Below are 10,320 nucleotides of genomic sequence, written 5' to 3' on the forward strand. Positions count from 1 at the left end.
TCCATGGTGGGCCAATAGTACCCAAATCTCATGATCTGTCTAGCCATCGTGAAACCACTGGCGTGCGTCCCACAAATACCCTCATGGACTTCTTCCAAATTTTTTTTGGCTTCCACAGCATCCACACATCTTAACAGTACTTGATCCTTCCTTCTTTTATATAACACTTCTCTATCTAAGACATATTCAATGGCTATCTTTCTCAGAGTTCTTTTGTCATTCTCTGTCGCTTGATCAGGGTATTCCCGATTCTTCACATATTGTAGGATACTTTGATACCAAGGACAATCATCTTTTCCTTCCTCCTCAATATTGCAGCAATTAGCCGGGGTCTCAGAGATACTCATCTGAACAGGCCTCATTGCCTCAAGTCTATTCACCTGAATCATCGAAGATAGAGTAGCTAATGCATCAGCCATTTGGTTTTCCTCCCGTGGGAGGTAATAGAAGGTGATATCGTCAAACTCCTCAGCCAATTCAAGAACTAGTTTTCTATAAACGATTAGCTTAGGGTCTCTAGTCTCCCACTCCCCTTTGAGTTGGTATATCACCAACGCGGAATCCCCGTATACTCTCAGTACTTTGATGTTCGGTTCAATGGCTGCACGAATGCCCATAATACATGCTTCATATTCTGCCATGTTATTTGTACAATCGAAGTCCAACTTGCTAGCAATAGGATAATGATCTCCACTTGGGGATACCAAAACTGCCCCAACTCCATTACCCATAGCATTTGAAGCTCCATCGAAATTTAACTTCCATACGTGATCTATTTTAGGATTTTCTTCAGTATTCGCCACATACATCAAGTCCTCGTTTGGAAAATCGAAATTCAAAGATTCATAGTCCTCCAAGGCTCTACTAGCTCGGCTATTGTACTTCCCTTTATGGCCTTCTGACTGACATATACTATATCAAATTCTGAGAGCAAGATCTGCCATCTAGCCATTCTCCCGTTCAAAGCAGTCGATTCCATCATATACTTTAAAAGATCTAACTTTGAAATCAGCCAAGTCGTGTGATACAACATATACTGCCTCAGTCTTCGGGTTGCCCAGATTAGAGCACAACACAACTTCTCAATTGATGAGTACCTCATTTCGCAATCGGTAAATTTCTTACTGAGATAGTATATTGCCATTTCTTTCTTTCCCGTCTCATCATGTTGGCCCAATACGCATCCCATGGAATTCTCCAACACTGTTAGATACAATATCAATGGCCTATATGGACTTGGAGGTGATAAGACTGGAGTATTAGCCAAGTACTACTTTATCTTATCGAAAGCCCTCTGACACTCTTCATCCCATTCACCCGGATTATGTTTCTTTAAGAGCCGGAATACTGGATCACATTTCTCTGTCAGTTGTGAGATGAACCGAGCAATGTAATTCAGCCTCCCTAGGAAACCTCGAACCTCCTTCTGAGTGCGCGGGGGAGGTAAATCTCGTATTGCCTTTACTTTGTCTGGGTCAACCTCGATCCCCTTTTTGCTAACTATGAAGCCTAATAACTTCCCTGATCTGGCTCCAAACGTGCATTTGGCCGGGTTAAGCTTGAGCTGAAATTTCTTTAATCTCAAAAATAACCTTTTCAAGACCTGAACATGCTCTTCTTCCGTTCTAGACTTCGCGATCATATCGTCAACATAGACTTCGATCTCCTTGTGCATCATGTCGTGAAACAAAGTCCCATAGCTCTTTGATATGTTGCTCCCGCATTCTTCAATCCGAAGGGCATTACCTTGTAACAGAATGTTCCCCATAAGGTAATGAATGTGGTTTTCCTCATGTCTCCAGGATGCATCTTTATTTGATTGTATCCAGAGAAACCATCCATGAAAGAAAACAATGAATAGCCCGCCGTGTTATCTACCAAAGTATCAATGTGAGGCAGTGGAAAGTTGTCCTTTGGACTAGCCTTGTTCAAATCCCTATAATCCACACACATTCGTACCTTTCCATCTTTTTTGGGAACAGGGACGATGTTGGCTACCCAATCCGAATACTTGACCTCTTGTAAGAATCCAGCATCGAATTGTCTTTTGACTTCTTCTCTTATTTTCAACACAATGTCAGGTCTCATTCTCCTGAGCTTCTGTTGAACGGGTTTACAATCCTCCTTTATGGGCAGACGATGCACCACAATGTTAGTACTTAGCCCAGGCATATCTTGGTACGACCACGCGAAAACATCTTTGAACTCTCGGAGCAAATTAATGAGGTCTTGCCTTGTCTTTGCGGTGATTTCAGTTCCAATTTTCACCTCCTTTCCATCCTCTAGGCTCACTATTTCTAATGATTCCCTATGAGGTAGGATATGCTTATCCTCTTGTTCCACCATTCTTAACAAGTCCGGAGATGCATCATAATCTTCGTCATTTTCAAAGTCGTGGGATCCCTCTAAACACACTTCTTGCTCAAAAATAGGCTCCGCGTTTGAGGCAGCGTCACTCATGTCATTAATATCTGAAGACCTATGAGGGCACATCAAAGAATATACCAATAATATATAAATTTATGAATATGTTTGTGTAAAAGAATTACAAATGAAAGAATTATTTGTAAGACAATCAATCAAATGAAAAATATAAAAGGAAAAAAAAAGTGACTGATCAATATGAACGTAGACACGTATTTCATTAAAATAATGATATTTAGGCCCAATTCCTATTTCACAAAAGATTTCATATCGTTTCTAGGCCAACAAACAACATGAATGTTTTGAGCATTACTCTGAATAAGCCCTAAAGACTACAGGGATTTCTTCAGCAGTCTAATTGTTTAGCTCGCTTCCAGGCTCATAAGGGCAGATCTCCAACAAGGCCCTCCTTTCCGTTGCTTCTATGGCGTTGGTATAAACATTTTCCAACATTCCTCCCATGCCGCTACTGGACACTCCACATTCAGAATGAATAAATCCTCCCGACACAAAAGATGTAGATATGTGGGGAAAGGTTAAAGGCTCACACTTAGCTTCATGTCCATTCAAACGCGCCCTTCTTTTCTCTTGTCTCTTCTCTACTTCTTTCTTCTTCTGCTTCATGTCTGGCTTGTACCCTAAACCAAATCTATCAAACTTTTCCTTCGGCATTGGTGCCTCAATCCTTCCCTGAAGATATTTTCCCAATCCTTTCCCGGGTAAGGCTCCTCTTCCTACCATCAATCGCAATCCCATCTCAGTGGTCCTGGATATTTTCGGTACTGGAATTCTATTTCCCTCCGCAATAAACATCGCGTTCACAAATTCTAATGACCGAAAAGAACATTCTAGTGCCTCATCATTGATGTCCACATAAGGTGCATCGCTAGTCATCATTGCGATAATATCCTCCTTTGCATCTATCGTTACCAACCGATCCTCCGATACCAACTTCACCTTCTGATGTAATGATGAAGGTACTGCCCCTGCTGAGTGTATCCACGGTCTCCCCAATAGACAGTTGTAGGAAGGTTTAATATCCATTACCAAGAAATCCACCTCATAAGCGACTGGGCCAATCCTTAATGGTACCTCAATTCTCCCCATAACCTCCTTTTTTGTTCCATCAAATGCCCTTACTATGCTCTGGCATGCTTTCATGTGCGAACTGTCTATTGGTAATCGACTAAGAGTGGACAAAGGCAATACATTTAGTCAGAACCATTATCAACCAAGGCCCCCGGGAGTGTGTACCCTTTGCATCAGACAGTAACATGCAGGGCTTTAGTAGAACCTCTTCCTCCGGATGGTATTTCATCATCATTGAAGAAGATAAAATTGTCAGCACCAATATTGTTGATCAACCGATCCAGCTTGTTTACCGAAATATCGTCAGCCACATATGTTTCGTTTAGCACCTTTAAAAGTGCATTCCGATGTACTTCTGAGTTTAGGAGTAAAGCTAATACAGAAATGCGGGCTGGCTGTTTGTGCAGTTGCTCCACAACACTGTATTCACTGTGTTTCAAAAACTTCAAAAACTCCTTTGCCTCCTCTTCTTTTATTGGTTCATTTACCAATGGCTCAACTTCTACTGCTTTCCCTTTCCTCTGTTCTTTCTTCCAATTCTCTTCCCTGGACGACTCTGCTTGAGCGTCATATCTTTTTCCATTGCGCGTGTAAGAACCTATTTCCTGATTTCTTTCTGCTTCTTTTCCCAAAATGGTCACATTACACCCGTAATTCCACGGCACCATTTTGTTATCCCTATAAGAGAAATTTGATGGTTTCTGGATTACGATTTTCGGTGTTACCTGAGCCCTAACCTCATTACCCTTAGGGCGTGAGATAATGACCACAGATGATTTATTTTTGGAGCCTTTGTTCCCAACTCTGTCGCGCATATGCTCCTCATTTCTTTCGCATCTTCATAAAACCTCATCTCCTTGTTATCCATCATGTTTGAACCAAAGCCTTGAATCCTTCACATTCTTGGATTTCATGCCCTGTTTTATGGTGAAATTCACAATAATTTCCCATCTATGCCCTTCTTCAGAATCTGAAATAACCAACCCTCTTTTCGCCATTTCTTTCCAGACCCGTTTCAATGGAGTTTTTACTTCAGCAATGTCAGTCTTGACTTCTTCTCCCGTACCTTCGCTAACCATATTCACCCCCTTATCTGCGTGATTAGGTAACGGATTCTTTGCTTAGGTGAGTCGTCAAGTTTGACAACACCTAAATTGATAAGTCCTTCTACTACCTTCTTGAAGGCAGTACAATTTTCTATCGAGTGCCCAGAAATTCCCGCATGATAATCACATTGCGCGCTCGTATCATACCATTTTGGATACGGGGGTTGTAGAGACTCAAGTAACGAGGAGCAACAACATGTGCATCGAATAAAGCTGATACAACTCCTTGTATGACATCGGGATTGGCGTGAATTGGGGCTTTTCAGTAGTTTGCCTAGCTCCCGACTCTTGTCTTGATGATCCCTGTTGATTAGCAACCACTTTCTTTGGTTGATTCACGGTAATTGACCTACCATAAGCATTCACATTATTCACTTCATTTTCTCTTTTCCTCGGGGGTGCTCCTATTATTTTCTCCTCCATCTATTTTTCCACTTTTAATGGCATGCTCAATCATTTCACCATTCATGATTATATCCGAGAAATTTTTTGAAGCGCTTCCCAACATGTGAGTGATGAACGGGGCTTTCAAAGTATTAATAAAAAGCGTCGTCATCTCTTTTTCCAAAAGCGGTGGTTGCACCTGAACCGCCACCTCTCGCCACCTCTGCGCATATTGTCTGAAGCTTTCGTTCGATTTCTTCTCTAAATTTTGCAGAGTTATCCTGTCAGGCATCATTTCTGAGACATGATTGTATTGTCTCAGGAAAGCCTGTGCTAAATCCCTCAAGTAGCAATTTTAGCTCGGCTCAACTGATTGTACCACTTTGACGCCGCTCCCGTAAGACTTTCCTGAAAGCAATGTATTAATAATTGATCATTATTAATATGCCCCGTCATTCTTCTACAAAACATAGTAATATGGGATCCTGGGCAACTAGTCCCGTTGTATTTCTCGAATTCCGGCATCTTAAATTTGTAAGGGAGCACCAAGTCCGGAACCAAGCTCAGATCCTTTGCATCTATTCCATAGCTTTCGATGCTTTCTATTGCCCTAAACTTCTCTTCTATCCATTTCCATTTCTCCTCAAATTGTTTTGGAAATTCCTCCTTCGCCTTGTCCTTTTCAACCATCTCGTCAAGATCTGGGACAACAATATTATTCGGGCTATCACCGGGATTAAAGCCCGCTCCGGGTTGAAAATTCATTGGGATTGAAGCATCGCCTTGGAACTGCTGGGGCCTAACCGACACAGAGGGTCTCCGCGGATGCAGCTCAGTCTGTACTTGCGCATGCGGAGGCGTGAAACCTGGAGGATAAAGTGTTCACCATTGTTTTCTTCTCACTAACAATCACAGGACCTTTACCCTTATCTACTCCCTTCAATAATTGCGTCATCTTAGCCACCAGATCATTTTGGGACTCCTCCATCTTTTGCACCATGTCACGCTGAATCTTTTCTATTTGCTCTTTCATTTGCGCCTGCAACTGGTCTTGCATTTCTTTTTGAAGTCGCTCTAGTTCTCCAACCTTTGGTCCATAATTTTTGCCTTAGCTCGGGTGCCGTAACTTTGTTGGTTTTCCAGGTTAACTGAAATGATTTTCGATTAGGTTTTTTTAATGGTCATTAATGCATATGATGTGATGCAATGCATGAAAAGAATGCAAAGAAAAAGATGCACTGATTCTAATTCAACTTCATTAGAAAACTTTACTAGATAAAGAGTTTCTTTACATAAAATAGACTACATATATGACTTTGCCCTTACACTCAAAGCCTTAACCTTTCTAAGAAGCCAAGCTAATTCTCGGCCCCTGTCCGACTCTGACTCATACTTCAAACTTAATAGATCAGCCTGAACCGCTAGAGTTTGCAGATGATCAGCTACTTCGCGCACTTGAGCCACCGCCTCTCCCATAATATAATCTCTTTCTCTAATCTGCTCTTGAGACCGACGGAATTGTCTTTGCCACTGCTCATTATTTTCTTCCAGAAGCTCTATCCGGATTTCACTATTTTGCAATGCATTCTCTAGCCCTCCTATTTGTCTTTTTAATTCTTCAATTTTGTCTAAGCTCGCCCTTAATTCAACCGTAGCATTACGATTACAGTACTGGTGAAGCGATCTTTCTAGTTCAGTTATCCGGACCTTCAACTCCGTCTTCTCGTCTTGGCAAACTAGTAGACTCTTTCCCAAGGCGACTTCTCGAGCCCGAGTATCCTGAAATTTCTTTTCCCATTGATTAGCTTTCGTCTTTTCCTCCTGAATTTCTTGTCGCCATTGCTCTGGCGTTTTACCCAAGCCAGCAGCTCTTACCGACCTACGCAACTTCTTGTAATCTGTCTTCAGGCTGTCCAAATCTTCTTCTGCTTTGTTCTTTCCTTTTCTCAATTTATCGGCCTCTAATCTTTGAATGTCCACATCCAGTCCTAACTGCATTTTTTCTTCCTCTAGTTGTTCTATCTTCTTCCCCAATTCTAAACTCCTTTTTTCAAATTCTTGTTTGATGATTTCTATCTCAGAAGGCAAAACTTGTAAGTGTTCCTCTAAAGATCGAGCAGTTTCTGAATTTGACGCCGGGATGTTGTCGTTGATCCTTTGATCACGCCACTGACTATACTCGGGGGTAATTGTCGGACCCACGGCTAAGATCTTCATTCGACGAGTCTGGTTCAGGCACTAGATATTTCTCGAACCTTCTTCTTGTAATTGTCCTCCCTATAGGAAAAATCACAATAGGCCAACCCCTGCGTTCTGGTATGAATTGTCGTGATCTATACTGTCTTGATACGAGTAGAGGAGCATATCCGATAGCTCCCCATATCCCGAGCAGCGGAACCCAGTCAAAATCTCCACATCGGTACAATATCTCATCAGGAATTAACCAAGGAGCCCTCCATTCAATATCTTCATCCTGGAGATTCTGGAGTATCTCTATCCATTTTTCTTCTGAAATATCATCCCGTCTTGGCGTGGCCACCAATTCTCCTAGAGGGGAGTAGCTATCAGAGAATACCCGATAAGAGACCTTTTGACTTTCCAGAAGTGGCTATGGAACCATGCCAATAAGAGCTGCGCGCATCCAATAAACCTTCCCTCCCCTGCTTTTCGACACGCATTCAAGGATCTAAAAGTTTCAGCGAGTATTGCCGGAACCGGTGTAACCCCTTTACTAAGCCGATCAAACAAATCAGATACAGCCTCGTCTATGTGTCCTAAAGCTTTGGGGAAAACCACTAGTCCATAGATACCTAAAGCGAAGACATCGACCCTTTTCTTTAAGTCAGGATGTACAAGCACCAAATCTCGCAAACTTTTCCAAGGAACACATTTACTGTCGCCCTTCTGTTGGATCCGGGCAGCGACCCACTGCTCGCTCATCCCAGTGATGTTCATTAATTTCTTTAACAACGGAGGGCACAAGCAGCTCTGGAATAAGCCTTGTCGACTTGAATCTTTGGGCACCGAAGCAAGGTCGTATACTCCTCCACAGTAGGCGTCAAATCTACTTTCCCAAAAGTGAAACAACTGTAGGCAGGATTCCAAAACTGAGCAAGGGCTCGGAATAAATACTTGTCCACTTTGACACTAAGCAGATAAGGTAGGTCACCGTAGTTACAATAGAACAGCTGCTTGGCCTCGACATCCCATTGATCCCAGACTTCTTTCATTTCTCGAAGGTCATTCTGGATTACACTGATACGGGTAAAATCCCACAATTCTGACACGTACCCTTCGGTAAGACTATCGCCTTTCTCTCGTTGTGTCGTTTCAGCCCATATTCGCACAGCCGCATTATCCTCTACTTTATCAACAAACCCCTTTTCCATGATAAGCTTTCTACCAAGAAACTGAACGTAAATCGACACCTCTTTTAGAATGAAGATGCATGCAATCACAAACAAAGTAAATTAGCATTAAACACAGAATAAGATTTAAAATAAGCGACAATAAATACAACATTCATTTAGGTAAGCACTAAAATTTGGAGTAGCTCTACCTAGGTCAGTTCCTATGGCTCATTACATGTGGTTTGGTTCTAAAGTAGGGTACCTGAACCAGTAGATTCCTCGATCCTCACCATTATAGGCTCATACGGACCGAGTTCGATTCAGGGGGATACATTTCCCTATGGCCATGCAGAGATGAAAATCTCACGAAGACATAGGTACGGATATATCCCGAAAGCGATTCACTATCCCATGCGGAGGTGAAAACCTCACGAAGGCGTAGCTTCTCACTCCCACTTAAAAAGGTGTGACCAACGGTCATGCAATGCAATGCGGAAAGATACCAAAATTTAAACAAACAGAGCAATTATAAACCCCAATGATGATGATTATGATAAAGAAAGATAAAATGCGATGAAAGGATCGTAATTTTAAACCGAATTTTCAATTTTTGATAAAAGACAAAAAGTAATCACCACGTGGCTTGACCCTATTATCGATTTCCCCAGTGGAGTCGCCAAGCTGTTGACACCATTTTTTGATGAAAAACGGGGTCGACTTGGGTTTTGAAAAATGAAACGGGAGTCGCCACCAATCCTTTTTTATGAGGTGTGATTGGATCACATTGAAAAGTGGTTGTTTTTAATAAACGGTTTGATTTTATTAAAACAACAGGTTTGGTCCACGAAATTCAGAAAAACGGGTTCGGGAGTTGGTTACGCACGAGGAAGGATTAGCACCCTCTATACGCCCAAAATTGGTACCTTAGTTGATTACTTAATGTCTTAATGTCGAAAAGCTGAAAACTTTAAAGAAATTTAAAAAATACGATCCTTGTATTAAAAAGTTGAAAATTTTGGAAAAAGTGGCATATTTCACGTTAATCGAGAAAAGACATCATATCCAGTAAGTTAGGATACAACGTCTCGAATTCTCGATACTGGAGTGAATGCTAAAATGTTACCCCTTTTCAAAAAATGTTTTATTATCTCGGGTTTAGAAAATAAATCTTGCCCAGTAAGTTAGGGCACGATCTTTTCTTAACTTCCGAGATCATTTTAAAAAACTTCGAGTTTGAAAAGATTCGTGTATTTAGATTTATTGAGAAAGTCGAAACCCAGTAAGTTAGGGCACTATTTCCTCAAATCCAAACACGAAATGTCATTTTAAAAATTAAATTTTGTTACATCGAGCAAAATAAAACACGAAATCATAGTAAAAGCAAATTACATTTTTTATGCATGACAAAATCATAATGAATATAAAAGTATAGAATGATACGAGCAATAGCAATCAATATAAACGGTCAAACTTACGACATATAAAATAACAAAATATAAAAACGAATTCATTCAAAATAAATAATGAAAATGAAATAAATAAAGAGTAAATACAATAAAAAACAAAGAGATATATATGTATATATAGGTATATAGATAGTTTTAAGCTATAAAAAATATGTGTATATATGAGTCATAAAATATTTAAAGAACATATATAGAACACGTATTTAAAAATATGAAGAATATGTAAGTGTATATATATATTTATGAAAACAAGATATGTATATAGATATATAGATATGTATATAAATTAAAATATAAAGGTATAAATATCTATTTATAAAAATAAAAACACATACATAGATATGTATAATAATATGAAAATACATATGTAGGTATAAGTAAAATATATATGTAAAAAAAGGAAATATAATATATATATATATAAATATGCACGTTTATATAATATATATATATGAATAGGTATATAAATATTCGTGAAAGAAAAGTATAAGAGAAATAACA

Source organism: Gossypium hirsutum, chromosome A13 (assembly GCF_007990345.1).
Source record: "Gossypium hirsutum isolate 1008001.06 chromosome A13, Gossypium_hirsutum_v2.1, whole genome shotgun sequence".
Classification (NCBI taxonomy): Eukaryota; Viridiplantae; Streptophyta; class Magnoliopsida; order Malvales; family Malvaceae; genus Gossypium; species Gossypium hirsutum.